We start from the raw sequence: 15,174 nt of genomic DNA, 5'->3' as shown, positions 1-15,174 counted from the left end.
TGAGAGTTGAGCCTGAGCCATAATCACCTCCTTCCTGGCGCTGCCCTAGCCTGGCTCTCAGGGACACTGTAGGATGCTCTGGTACCTTTCGTTCATCCATTCATTCATTCAGCCCCTATTACATGTTGCTCTGTGCTCAATGCTGGGGGTAGCAGCGATCAAGAAAGACACGGTCCCAGCCTCCTGCAACTCATGTTCAAGCGGGGAAGAGGAAAAATTAGCAAGTTAAGAATCAAATAATTATATAATCACAAATCTCTCTGAGACACTGGTTCTCAGCTGAAATTTGACGGGTAAGGAGGGAGGACCAGGAAAATGGGATGGAAGAGGGGGGAGGTTCCAAGCAGAGGGAACAGCATGTGCAAATACTCGTTTCTTGAGGCAGGAAAGAACTTGGCCTGTGAGTAGATCTAAAAGATGACCCAATCTTCATCCTAGGTGAGCAAGGGACAAGTGACACAGGAGGAGGTGCAAGAAGTGGGCAGGGGTTGGTCCTCATGGGGCAGGCCTTTGAATTTTATTCCAAGTACAAAGACAGCCCCTGACCCAGAAATGACATAAAATATCACCACTGAGGTTTCCATGCAAAATTCACCAAGCCAGAGCCACAGCTAGACACAGCGGGAGGGAGAGATATAAGTAAAACACATCCCTTTCCTGAAGTTCACAGTTTTATTTGAGTTATTTACTTGTGATTTGTAATCTGCCCTTTTCCATTCAATTAATGTCTATTTATGAAAAGCTCCTCCCAAGGGTGAAAGAGCTTACAGCAAAAGACACATAAAGAAAAAGGATGTTAAAGGTAGAAACCCAAACCATGGAAAGGAGAAGGAAGCAATGTGACAAAAGTACAAGCTTCCTGGCAAGCAAGGCAAAAAGAGAAACATCATAAATTCTGTAGCTTTCATGGTCAAAGTCAATACTTCAGTTGCTGTAGAAAAGAAAAATTTTTTCTTGATCTCATACTCTCTGGAAAAGAGAGAAAACACACATGAAACAATAATTAACAACTCAAGGCTAAAAGTACGGAAGGCCAAAAGGGTGTCCCAAACAGAAACTGAGATGAAAGTCTTTGAATCCTGGCATCTCAGAGCACGCACCCCTTGAAAGGCAGCAGAAAAGGGCCGGCAGGAGAGCATTAGTAGTAGAGTTAGAAAAGCCTATATTTGAAGCCCAGCTCCATCCTTAACCAGCTGTGTGACGTGAACAAGAAACAGCCTTGGACTTCCCTGGTGGTCCAGTGTCAAGACTCCGCGCTTCCAATGCAGGGGATGCACGTTCGATCCCTGGTCGGGGAACTAAGATCCCACATGCAGAGCAGCACAACCAAAAAATAAAAAAATTAAAATTAAAAAAATTAAAATTAAAAATAAACAGCCTCCCTGAGCCTTCATTTCCTCATCTGCAAAATGGGTTCAATGATCTCTATGTAGGATTAGTGGCTGGGATGCTCTGAGGAGGCACTGAATGTGAAAGCTCCTAGCACAGCGCCCAGATGTAGCTGGTACTCAACAAAGAGTGATAATAATCATAGCCAGAATCTGTTGAGCTTTCCCTTTGTGCCAGGCTTTAATTTAAGCATTTTCCATGATAACGATAACAGCCACATGATGAGCTAGATCCTATTATTATCTCCACTTTACAAACGAGGACATTGAAGCTCAGAGAGATTAAGATATGTGCCCTAGGATACACAGCAACAATATGGTAGAGCCTAGACAGTAAGCCCAGCAGTCTGTTGACTCCAGAGCTCATGTCTTCACCCCTACATGAACTTACTTCTCCAATAGTGATCTCCTCGCCCCCGTCTCTTTACCTCCAGCCCCCAGTACACAACCACTCTGTCTGCTAGAGTGCTCACCACTGAAGGGAAGCTCTTCCCTCCATGGAGCCAAAATCCCTGCCCCCCTGGCTCACCTCACTCTCACCTCCTTCCCACACTTTGCCTCTCTCCTTGCCTTAGCTCTGTCCTGTGGAGTTTGTGAAAACCAGACTAAACTCTCTTCCACAGAACAGCCCTTTAGAGTCAATTGCTTCTGCTTAGGGGACTGGCAAAGGGTTAACAGAAGGAGACACAAAGCTGGCCATGAAGGATGAGGAGGCCTCTTCCCTGGGTTCCTTGACAGCAGAGACATGACTCACTTTTCACTTGCTTGGCACATGGCAAGACCTAGGACTCTTATGAACTGAATAAAGGTGAGCCGAATTGAACTGAGCTGAGTTGAACTGAACTGGACTGAACTAAATTGCAAGGTTGAATGGATGGAGGGTGGGTGGTGGGTGGATAGCTGGATGGATGGATGGATAGATTCATGGATATGTGGATAGATGGATGATTGAATGGATTGATGGATGATGGAGAGCTGGTTTGAGAAGTGGAAAAATGGATAGATTTTTTTAGATACTAAAATGATGGATGGATGGATGGATGGATGGATGGAAAGTAAATTCAGTGACCATAGCTGGTAGGGAAAGCTGGTAACTGAAGGTACAGAGGTAGGAATGTCCCAGGTATGTTTGGAAAACACTGAATAAATCATTGTGACTGGGGCAGAGGGCTCATGCCAGAGAAAATAGAAAAAGAGTAAACACCCACATTCCCCCTCCTACAGGAACAGATGGAGGCACTGGCGAGGGTGCTGTGTGGGTTGTGTGCTCGGTGGCTGCTGGGAGGGGAGGAGTTAACAGCAGGATGGCTCCCCGGCCAGCTGCGACCAGGGTGACACTGACAGATTACAGCGTGTCCTCCGCACTAATAACACTGCGGCGCTCTCCTCCTGCCGCTCCCCGGCCAGCTTCAGCTCCAGTGGATCAATACCAAAAGGCACATATTGAAAATCCTCGGGGCTTCCCTGGTGGCGCAGTGGTTGAGAATCCGCCTGCCAATGCAGGGGACACGGGTTCGAGCCCTGGTCCGGGAAGATCCCACATGCCGCGGAGCAACTAGGCCCGTGAGCCACAACTACTGAGCCTGCGCGTCTGGAGCCTGTGCTCCTCAACGAGAGAGGCCGCGATAGTGAGAGGCCCGTGCACCGCGATGAAGAGTGGCCCCCACTTGCCGCAACTAGAGAAAGCCCTCGCACAGAAACGAAGACCCAACACAGCCATAAATAAATAAATAAATAAATAATAAAAATAAAGGAATTCCTTTAAAAAAAAAAAAAAAAAAAAAAAATCCTCAGCCAACTCCCTCCAATGCACGGCTGCTTTAAAGGACGGAACTGCAGAGTAGAAGGGACCCTCAAGGCCAGCTCACTCCCTGGACTGGGCACTCCTTGGGGCCAGGGGTGATGTCCCATTCACCTTGGCATCCCCTGTCCCATTATAGGGCCGGACAAGGACCGCCCTCTCCAAAAGTTTGCTGAGTGGATGAATCAACCTCCTGGCCAATGCAGGAGTCCTCACAGAAACATCTCTATAGCGCATGGTCCCTCAGCCTCTATTTGCACACCTCTGGTGACAGGAGGCTCTCCACCTCCCCCAAGCAATGAGAGCCTTCTTTGTTGGACAGATTTGACAATGAATCATCTTCCCTATTTTGAGTTAACCTGCCCTCCTCTTTATTTGTCCATGGACTTCTATTTCCCATCTCCTCCTCTTCCCTAGCCTCCTCTCTTCCCCTCTCCCAAACCATCCAGTAATCCAGTCCTCATTTCCTGGGATGCTGAAGTCACGTGATTGAGGAAGGGAATCTGCATCCACGGAGCACCTGCTCTAGGCGAGATAAGTCAGAAATCTACACGCGTCGCCTCATGTAATCCCCCTGGATGTCCTCCGAGGTAGGTGCTATTATCCCCATGTCACAGACGAGGACCCCAAGGCTCAGAGAGGTGAAGTAATGCATGCAGAGTCACTCAGACACATGGCAGCAGAGCTAGGGCTTGGATCTAGGTCCGTGGGCTTCCACGGTGCCACTGCCGCCCAAGGGCACACAGTGTGAATATTTCCCACGTCTTGTTCTCGGCCTCAGTCGAGTCCGGGAAAGGACTTAACTGGTCCTCTAATCCCCCACCCCAGGGGGAGGGGGAGGGACTTGTTCAGAGCTAAGGGGCTGCCCAGATCAGAGGCTCTTCCCCCCAGAACTTGCCACTTTCCTCCATCTCTCCCCCTGGGGCCGTAGCCTCCAAAGAGCACTCCTCACGGGAGGGAACCAGGGCTCCTTGGAGAAAAGGCTGATTCCAGGACTGGGGAAGGGAAAGCACAAGATGAGTCTGGAACATCTTGTTCTTCCAGAAAGCCAGCGAGTTACCAGAGACTCTTGAGGGCTGGGTCACAAGGCTCAGTATCCAACTAGATGGGGCTGCCGAACAGGAGAGGTGATAATCAAACAAAATAAAATCCATATGCATTACATGTTATTAACATATTACATACACATTAGCATAACATGTAATATTCTATCTATAGGTAGGCTTCCTACCCTGCCTAGGAGAGCTCTAGGCACTGTGGACACTCATTCAGATGCAGCCTGGAAACCTCCAGAACAGGATCCTGAGCCCACAGCCTATCCCAGGCTGAGCCTCTCCCAACCTCTTCCACTCCCCATCCCCGACCCCACCTTTCCCTCCTTAGTGAAAAACAGTAGGGGAGATAAACTTCTGTGAAGCGCTCACTGGCACTGACTCCTGCGGAGGGAAAGGATTTGCCCAGATTCCCCCGTGGGCCACTTGGGCCAGACCTCCAGGCTCCAGAGCCCACGGCCTCCCTGTCAGTCCACTGCCAGCATCTCAGCTCTGGTGCGTGGCCCGATGAGATGGAACTGTTCCAGGAGTTCACATGAGGCCTCAGACAGGGACTGTCCCGGCCCCAGGGGCCATCTCTGTCCCTCTTAGCGCATCTCCAGCCCTGCCAGACACCTGCCTGGCATGACAACCCCTCTGCAGCCTCTGTTCCCTGCTGGGCCCCCATTCAGTCTCTCTCCAGGTCCCACGGTCCTCCCTCCCTCATCTCCATCCCATCAGCACACCGTCCCCCCAAGTCCAGCCCAGCACCGTCACACACACACACCATGCCACCCCCTGCCCACCCTACAAGCCCTCCTGTCCCCCTGCTCAAATAATGATAACACTCTTAAAGCTCAGACAAAAAAGTCAGGATTCAGTCCCCTGCAGGCTGTTCCCAAAGCCCACGCGTGTGACTCAACATGCACTTGCCTTTTCTCACCTTTTGTGCTTGAGTCTGGATAGAACATCTCTAGAAGGAAACACCAGAAACTAGTAAGAGTGGTCACCTCTGAGGAGGGAGAGCCAGAAGCAGGGATGTAAGCAAAACCAACTTCACTGGGCATCTTCTGAATTTGGAACCATATACATGAAAAATCTATATAACATGAATGAATTAACTTTAGTAAAGGTAACCATTCAAAGGCCAAAATGACAAGCCTTGACTCCACCATGACTAGTTCTCTGACCTTGGACAACTGTACTCAAGTACTCCAAGCCTCAGTTTACTCATCTGTAAAATGGGGGTGATCACAGTATCTATCTTGCAAGGTAGGTGATAAACCAGTGCTCAGGAAGCACTTAGCGCCATGCATGGCCAACAGTCAGAGCTCAGGAAACATGAGTGATGGTTTTCTCTTTGTCCACCTTCTCCATGAAACTCTGAGCTCCTTTTTTCTTGGCTGCACAGCGCAGCTTGTGGGATCTTAGTTCCCCGACCAGGGAGACGGTGAGAACCACAATGTTCCACTTTGGATCCCAGAGTTTAGCACAGCTCCTGGCATGATGATTAAAACTCTTGAAACAGTCCCTGACGTTTACGAGACACATTTCACTGTCTTGAGGATGGCTTTCGTGGCCCCTCTCTGGCTGCCCCACTGTCTTTCGGCTGCACCTCTCACCCATCCTCAAATGCCCAATGGCCTTTGACAGCTCTTGTTTCCGTGCACTTGCCACCACCCCTGACTCTTTCCTTCCCTCCACCTTTGCACTCCCTTTGCCTGGTAATCTGCAAACTCATCTCATCCTTCAGGATCTTGCAAAAGTTCCCTCCTCTGTGTAGCCTGTCCTCCTGCCCCTGGTGGACTCAGTCACCCCCATGGCACTTAGAACAGACCTCTGAGCAACACCTATCAATCTGTATTGTTCACTATTTACCCTCTGTCTCCCCTGCTGCTCTGAAAGCTCCAAGAGGACAGGGGCTGTGTTTTTCACTTCAAATGTATGGATACATTTTCTGTATCCCTAGTGTTTAGCAGGGTCTTAGGAAATGTTTGTTGAATGAATAAATGAGTGAATGAACGAATGAGCAATTCCTGTCCCCTCGGCCACCTGGCAGCCGTCAGGGGCCAAATTATGGTGAGTCACTCATGCCCTGCCCATGCCTTGTGGTGAAAGCAGTGACCTCTCTTTGCAGTGTCTTCCACCAGCTCCAAGCCAGAGGCTGCATCTCTCAGCCTGAGTGCACCCAGAGAGCCTTCCAGGCCTGGCCTGGGAGCTGCAGTTGGCCGGCTGTTCAGCACTGCGGCTTCAGGGAACCTGAGCAGCCTGCAGGGATCCCCCTGCTTCCCCTCTCCCTGCTGCAGAGTTCTGCTGAAGCCCTCAACCAGGCACCATCCTAGGATTGGGGCAGAAAGGCAGATAAGACAGTCCCTGCCCTCCTAGACAAATAATGGCATGGAAGAGATGGTTGCCGGGTCCACCCCATTCAATCCACCACCTATGATTCATTGAGTGCCTGCCATGTGTCACTCTGTGTCTTTATGCAAGTCCTGTCACCTCTCTGTGCCTCAGTTTCGTCCCCAAATGGGGGTGAAGAGACCTACCTCAACTAAAATATCAGGATTATCTGGCAAAAGGAACGTGTGAGAATTGCTCAATGAACTATGAAAATCTGTACCAATGTTATTATTACTGTTGTTGTTATTTATATAGCTTATGAGAACATTAATAAATAACTGAAGCCCTCTCCTCAGCAGCCACAGTGACTTGCACATAGTAGGTGTTTAATTGATCGTCAATGCATTGAAATGCAGTCCAAGTGCTGGTTAGGACTCTTCATGCCTTGGGGAGCAGCGCCATCCTGTGGCCAGAAGTCAGAACACATGGACCTCCGGGTGGTCAACAGGGATCAGGCTGGGAAGGGATGGCTGGGAACCCATGGGGGTCGTTTTCGGACAAATGCAAGGAAAAATCAGTCTGACACCACAGAACAAGGAGAAACTTCTTCACCCTCAGAGGTGGTACAGGCTCAGAGTACAAACAGGGGCAACGAGGGTCTGAAGCAACACGATTATTTCTCTGTGAAGAGGTCATTGGGAAAATTGGTGTGCCCAAGGGGCAGCCCAGCCACCTTTTCAGGTGGACTGGCCTGGCGCTGTGAACAACACTGTCATTCCTTCCTCTGAGAAGACTTGAACTTGGCTCTGTCACTCATAAGCTGTGTGACCTTGAGCAGACTGCTGCCCTCTCTGGGCTCCAGTTTTCTCATCTGTGCAGTGAGGTCATAATCCCTACACTGGCCACCTCAAAGAGTTCTTGTGAAGATCAAATGGGATAAGAAAAGCACAACTAGTTCATAAATGGTAAAATCATGTACAAACATGATAGTTATTACTATTGCCAATAATACTAATAACTGGCATTTATTGAACTTCTCACTGTGCTTAACCCTTTATGGTATAATCTCATTTAATTCCACAAAACTCTGTAAGATAGGTACTTTTACAAATCCCATTTTGGGATGCAACTAGAGATTATCATACTAAGTGAAGTAAGTCAGGAAGAGAAAGACAAATACCACATGATATCACTTATATGTGGAATCTAAACTACGACACAAATGAATCTATCTATGAAGCAGAAACAGACTCACAGACAGAGAGAACAGACTGGTGGTTGCTAAGGTGGAGGGGGTTGGGGGAGGGCTGGAGTGGGAGGCTGGGGTGAGCAGATGTAAGCTTTTATACAGAGAATGGATAAACAACAAGGTCCTACTGTATAGCACAGGGAACTATATTCAATATCCTATGATAAACCATAATGGAAAAGGATATTTAAAAAAGAATGTGTATATATGTATAACTGAATCACTTTGCTGTACACTAGAAACTAACACATTATAAATCAACTATACTTCAATAAAAATAAACAAATAAATAAATAAATAAAAAGAATCCCATTTTGCAGGTGAGAACACTGAGGTTTAGACATGTTTACAATTTGCCAAAACACACACTCAACTAGTAAGGAGGAAAGCCAAGATTTGACCTCAGGACAAGGTGACCCCCAAATCGAGATAGTCAACCACAATGCTATACTGCCTCAATAGTTCCAGCCACTGACAAGGGGTTTCAAGGTAGCCCCTGATATGCAGGGGTAGGGGTCTTGAAGAAAATTAAGGAATTATTGCCATTTCTCCTCTTTTTCCCAGGAAATTCTGCTTCCTTCCCATCTCTAGCTCAGCACCTCCTTTGACCTTGGAAAAGGGGAGCCCTTGGGCTCTGCACCCGGAGTCCTGCTCACAGCCAAGGTAAGAGAATCCCAACACATTCCCTTCCTGGGTCCACACCTGGAAAAAGGCCATGCCTGCTCCCACAAGGCACTGGCAAAGGCAGATGGGGGACAGGTCCCCTTCAGGGTCTCTGTCGAAGAGATGGTGACAAATCTGTCAGGGGAAGGTGGCTAATTTGCAACAATTATAATGACCCTCACGTGTCAAGAGCCCTCTTGAGTTTATGAGTGTCCCCCTATCCATTTTCTCATTATTTGGCCCTCAGGATGCTCCTTTGAGGTCAGAATCCTTAGAGCTTTTTACAGATGAAGAAACCGAGGTTTTAGGAGATGAAACAACTTATCCAAGGTCATGCTGCAAGTAAGTGGCAGAGACAGGCCTCAAATTCAAGACTCCAGAGTACATAATGGACAATATCAAAACGCTGGCAAGGCATGAGAGAAGGGTGAAACTTATACACTGGTAGTGAGATTTTTTTAAATAATGCAGCCACTTTGGAAAACGTCGGCAGTTTCTCAAAAACTTAAACATAGAGTTACCATACAACCCAGCAATTCCATTCCTAGGCATATAAGTAAGAAACCGTATGTCCACACAAAAGCCTGTACATGAATGTTCATAGTAGCATTATTCATAATAACCAAAGAACAGAAACAACCTGAAAACACACAATTGTTTAAAATTTTCTGTTAACTATTGTATCAGTTCAGGGCCTCCTATAAACAAATGTAAAAAAAAAAAAAGAAGATTCCAGAGTACAAATTCTCCTGACTCCCAAGGCCCCCAGCTATTTCTGGTTGACAGTCCTGGTTCTAGCCCTAGCTGTGCCATCCTCAGCCAGGCCACTTAGCTTTGGTTATGTCAGAGATCCCTGCCAGCTCTGCCTTTGTGTCCTCTGTTAGTGTCCTTGAGCCGTAAAGCTGAGGGTGTTCAGCGGCTTCTGCAGGGTTTAGAGAGAAGCAGCTGTGACTTTGCCTCCCTTGAGGAGCTCTTCCTGACTGCCCAAGGCTGAATTATTATCCCTCATCCTGTTCCCACAGCACTCACAGCATTGCATTGTAATTTACCTGCATATTCCCAGGGGGCCAGGCAGCACACACTCATGAACATGAAGTAGGTCAAATACGATGCAATAAGGAATAGTGGGGACTGTGGTAGAGAGCCCCTGGTCTGTGGGCAGCCCGTATGCAGTGCCAGCTTCTTATCCTCAGGCAGAAAAGCCAACCCAGTGTTGCTCGATCTTAAGAGAAGCCAAAATTCTGGATTTTTATGTGAAGTCTGCTTTTTAAATGTAGTTCAAAATCTATTTCATTAAGCACTTCATAGGTATTGCAGCCCCTGGATCAGCCACACCTACTTTCCCACTAGACTTTGGGCTACTTGAGAGCGCAACTGGGTCTCTCTCTCTGAACTCTGAGTGAGCAGCTCAGGAACTGGTTCCCTACAAGCGACAAGAGATTGCTTTTGAAATGCTGCAATATCCTGCCCCAGTCAAATCCCTACAGGTTTCTGGTGACCATGCCAATACAGCTGGCATGGATTAAGGGTTTACTGCACACCAAACACCGTTTAAGCACTTTACATATTATCTGACTAAATTCCCATTACCTACCTACTATGATTCTGTCCATTTTACAGATGAGGATGCCGAGGCTCAGACAGTCGCACGACTTGCCCAAGGTCACGTGGCTAGTGATAACCTAGGATGCAAATTCAGGCAGTCTGTCTCCACAAATTTCTGCTTGCATTGCTGTGATACCATACTGCCCCGTGAGACACACACCCCCCCCGCTTAAATATCACCTGCAGTCACTGAGCCCCGATAAAGCTCTCTGGGAAGCTGCCAGGTATGGTTTCCAGTCTTAAGGACAGTGGGAGCCAGGGCATGTGGCAGGAACGGAGAACAACGCATGCACTGCAGAAAGTGGACCTGAGGTTCAGAGAGGGGTACGTACTAGTCCAAGACTACACAGCTAGATCAAGCCAAAGTCAGCGTTTACCATTTACCCCAGAACAACAAACCCCAGCTTCTAACAAAGGAAAATGTATAGGGCAGAGAGGAGGAGCCAGGAGAAACCTGGTTCTCGCTCATCCCACTGAAACAGTCAAGCACTCTCTAAACTAGCTAAATGGTTCCAAAGGAAATGGGAGTCTATTTTGTCTCCTGTCACCAGGGCTGCAAATCCTGATATATCTCAGGCCACAGCAGAGAAGTGGATGGCTCAGCATTTGGAGAGATGCCCGCACCAGGCAGGAAGTGGGGTGGATGATTCAACAGGTACCTCTCTATTCTGAGAACTGATCCTGTGATGGGTGAGTGTACATCCAGCTGAGATGAAAAATAAATTTGAATGCCAAACATCGGAACCTACAGCAAACCTCTCTTTCTTCCAGGGGACTTAAAGCATCCTTTGGGATGCTTTAATCCTTCCAGGTTTTCTATTTTTAAAATTTTGCTGGGGCAACAAGGCTCTTAGGAGGCTGGGGTGGGCTGGTGATTCAAAGGCTTCCCTTCCTCCCGGCGCACCCTCCTAGGATGATAAAATGATAAAATGCTGCGGTTCCACAGAGTTGGCCTGGGCACCACTTCCCCCATAGTCAGTCTTTCTCATCTGTAAAATGGGGGTAGTGCCCTTTGCATCGCTGAGACAGAAAAGTTTGGTACAAGTCCATGATTCCTTATCCGAAACACTTGGGGCTCAATGTGTTTGCTAACAGAATTTTTTGGATTTCAGAAAGGTTTTATGGTGGGTCTACTCTATATTACACAACATGCCCAGCAAGCTCTGGGGCAGTACTCCATAAACCCTTTCATACACAGTATAAACTCTTTAATATTCCTATACAGCAAAATGTATACATATTCATGCTAAGTGGGATAAAAGAAAGACTATAAATAACCTCACATCCAATTCACATCGGGTTTGTTATCAAATGCTTGCCCCAACCTCATGAGAAAGCTTTTGGTTTTCAGAACTTTTTCGGACCTTGGAATTGTATATGAGTGCCAGCTTTGGTTTCAGGGACACCTGGGTTTCCATTCCAATTGCAACCTTTACCAGCTGGCTGACCTTGAGCAAGACATTCCTCTTGACTGCACCTCTGTTTTCAAATCTATAAAATGGGGTGGTAATCCCTGTGTTGGTTCCTAGAAAGCACACAAGGTTGCTGCACCGGAAGGGGGTGGCCACATTGACAGGTCCCCAAAGGAGGCCTTGGTGAGTCCACTGCAGTTTGGGGTAAGTCTGCACACAAGGCAGGGGCTTGCAAGGCTGACGCATAAACAGACGATCCATCTATTAATAGAGAGCACAAGAAATACAGCCGCCAGCAGGACCCGGCGCTTTTGTTGGCCTGACCAGCACATACTCCCCTTCAGTAAAAGCTCTGGGAGGATTCACGGTCATGATAGGAGGGAGTCAGAACAAGCGACAGCGTGATTCTGAAGAAGCATGTATCAGCAGAGGGAGCTTGAGGGGACATTCTTGCCCAGGAAATGGGGGTGACACTCCAGCCCCCTCGACAGGGCCAGCGCTGGCTCCAGCACCCTCCCCCTTCTACATCTCCAGTCCCTCCTCCATTCCCTGTGATCAGTTTCCCTTGAGAAACCATTCCAGGCCTCCTTCCAGCCAGACTCGCTCAGAAACTCTGGCATTTTATGTGTCCCCAACTCTTCAGCCACACATTTGCAGACAACCAACTGGTGACTCTTAGAAAAGGCCAGTTTACATCTGCGGCAGATTTTCTGCTCCTACCATGGAGGTTCCTATTAGAAAATGCATTTGTTTTATCTGGAAGGGACAGGACAGGACAGAACAGCACAAAGGGCTGATCAGAAAGCAGTAATAATGGTGCCTCTTGCTTCTAGACACAACATAAGGGTATGAATATGGAGGGCCTGACAGGCACCTATGGGTGTCCCCTTTTTAGTTTAGAAAATGCTTTTGCAGTTACTCCCTCGGCTGAAGACTTCCAGAGGAAGTATTCTGACTAGTAATCCTCTATGTCAGACACTGTTCTAGCAACTGAAAACACAGGCCCTACCCCCACCCCCTCGGGGTGCTCCATGTGACAGAAGAAACATACATGAACCCAGATTTACCCACGGCTGGCCTGGTCCCATCATCCCTGTGTCTGCTCAAGAGTTATCTCCTCAGTGTGATCTTCGACCACCACTCCTAAAACAGCTGCTTCTCCATCCATCCCTCGTCGCCCTCCAACTCTGCTTCATTTCTTCATAGTTCTCCTCGTGCTCTGAAATATTTTTGTTTCCTTGTTTAAGCTCCGTCTCTGCTTCTAGAGTGTCAGCTCCGTGAGGTAGAGGCTTTGCTGTCTCACCTAGAACGGTGCCTGGTGATACATATTTGGGGAATTGTTGAATGAATGGATGGGGTTTTGTGAGAATTAAATGAGAAAATGAATTTAGCACATTACCCTGCGCACATAAATAAGGACTCAATTCATGATAGTGTACTTAATTTCAATAGTAAGTTGTAATATGTGCTAAAATATAGGGGGAGATGTACTTTTGCTGAACTGCTCGGATCATGTCTTTTGGTTTTTGGTGGGTTTTTTTTTTGCTGTGGGCCCACAGGCCATCTGCTGCAGTCTCTCTCTTGTGTCAGAGTTTCATCGTCTTTTCCATTTTGGCTGTGACGTCTCTGCCCACCCCAGATGGAGAAGGATTTGGAGTGTCTGTCTCATTCTCAATTATGGGTCCCTGGGCTTGGGTGGAAGATCTTTCCTCCATTCCTTTCTCAATGGACACCTCTGCTGCCTCTTTCTGCCTATCCAGTCTCCACAGGATGACCCTCCTTTACATTAAATCAGGGCATGACCTCCCTCCCTCCCCACTTCAAAATTCTTCAGTAGCTTACCTTTATCCTGAGGATAAAATCCCATACTCTGTTCCGTGGCCTGCACATTTCTACGTGGTCACTTCCTCTTTCTGGGTCATACCCAGGCTCCTTCCTGCTTTGAGACCTTGTCACTTGCTGTTCCCTGGTGCCGGGAATACATCTCCCCTAGATCTTCACTAGCCTGTGTCCTCAACCAACCACCCCTCTGAGTAGCCTTGCCCTGTCCTCATTTACTCTCGCTCACCATGTGCCTGGTACCATTCCTAGAACTTACATTAACTCATTTAATTCTCACCACAGCCCTGTGGCATAAAAAGAAAAGCATGATTGGGAACTCCTTGGTGGTCCAGCGTTTAGGACACGGCACTTTCACTGCCGGGGCCCAGATTTGATCCCTGTTCGGGGAACTATCCCACAAGCCATGCGGTGCGGCCAAAAAAAAGCATGATAGCTAGCGGAGAGTGAGTATAAAATGGCAGGATATAAAGATGATAGGTAGCCAGGACCAGAGAGTCCACAGGAAAACATTTGTATTTCACTCCAAGTACGTAATGGGAAGCTGCTAGAAGGTTGTGAATAGATTACTTTGATCACCATGCAGAGAATGAACCCTAGAAGGACAAGAGTGGACAAGGTAGCCCAAGCATGAGGCTGGAGATGGTGGGGGAAAGTGGTGGCATTCATGATGGGTTTTTTTTTTTTTTTTTTGGCCGTGCCTTGAGGCTTGCGGGATCTTAGTTCCCCGACCAAGGATCAAAGCCATGCCCCCTGTAGTGAAAGCACAGAGTCCTAACCACTGGACCACCAGGGAATTCCCTCAAGACGTCTTTTGAAACAAGAATAAAGAGGACTTACTGAAGGATTGAATGTGGTGGAAAAGGGAAAAGGAGCTACCAATAATGACTACAAGGTTTTGCAATGAGTACCATCCACTGGATAGCATGAACAAAAATTAGGAAAACTGGAAGATGAGCGGATTAAGAGAGAACGTATGGAAACAGATGCTGCTGTTAACATTTTCATTTTACAGATGAATAAGGTTTCAGAGAGATCGAATAACCTGTCCAAGTTTGCCCAACTGGTAAGTGGGATTCCTGAGTATTTTCACATACATTTATCTTTACCCTCACGGCACCCCCTTTTTATCTTCTCCAATTTACAGATAGGAAACTGAGGTCCAGAGAGGTGAAGGCTACACAGCTAGAAAGTGGCAGAGCCAAGAATAGATATCAGATCTAACAGCAGATATATTTCCCAATAAAGGAGACACGCTGGGAGACTGATAAGGAAACCTAAGAGGCCAGGTAGAAAAGAATCTGAGGTTTGAACAAAAATCGCGCGCGCAGATTCTCTTTCAATGTTTTGAAATTCCCCAGTAAGACTCCAGGACAAACTCCGTAGGCTGGGTTTCGAAAAGGACAGCACAGTTGCCATCGTAGGACAGTGCTTCCTGGTCGCCACTTCAGAATCACAGCTGCTCATTCAAATGCAGATTCTGGGCTCCAGCTAAGACATGCTGGTATAACAATCTATGGAAGGGAGACCCGGAATCTGCATTTTTCAAATTAGCGCTCCAGAAATCTCTGTCAAATAATAAAGTTTGAGAACTGTGGAGGTATGGTTTGAACCCTGGCAGCCACCCACTACACTAGTAGTCTGATCTACGCAGGTCACTTTGCACCTCCTGGCCTCAGTTTCCGAAACCGTGAAAGAACTGCGCGTCGCGACGATATCAGCCTGAGACACTCGACCTCCCCCTAGCAATGAGAATCGAACAACACGATCGCTTAAAGGCAGGAGCCGCGGGGCACTGTGGGATACAGAGGTGCCGAAGCGGCCCGCAAGGCATTGTGGGACATAG

The sequence above is a fragment of the Balaenoptera ricei genome, chromosome 10 (genome assembly GCF_028023285.1).
Source record: "Balaenoptera ricei isolate mBalRic1 chromosome 10, mBalRic1.hap2, whole genome shotgun sequence".
In the NCBI taxonomy this organism is placed as follows: Eukaryota; Metazoa; Chordata; class Mammalia; order Artiodactyla; family Balaenopteridae; genus Balaenoptera; species Balaenoptera ricei.
This window is presented reverse-complemented; position numbering follows the sequence as displayed.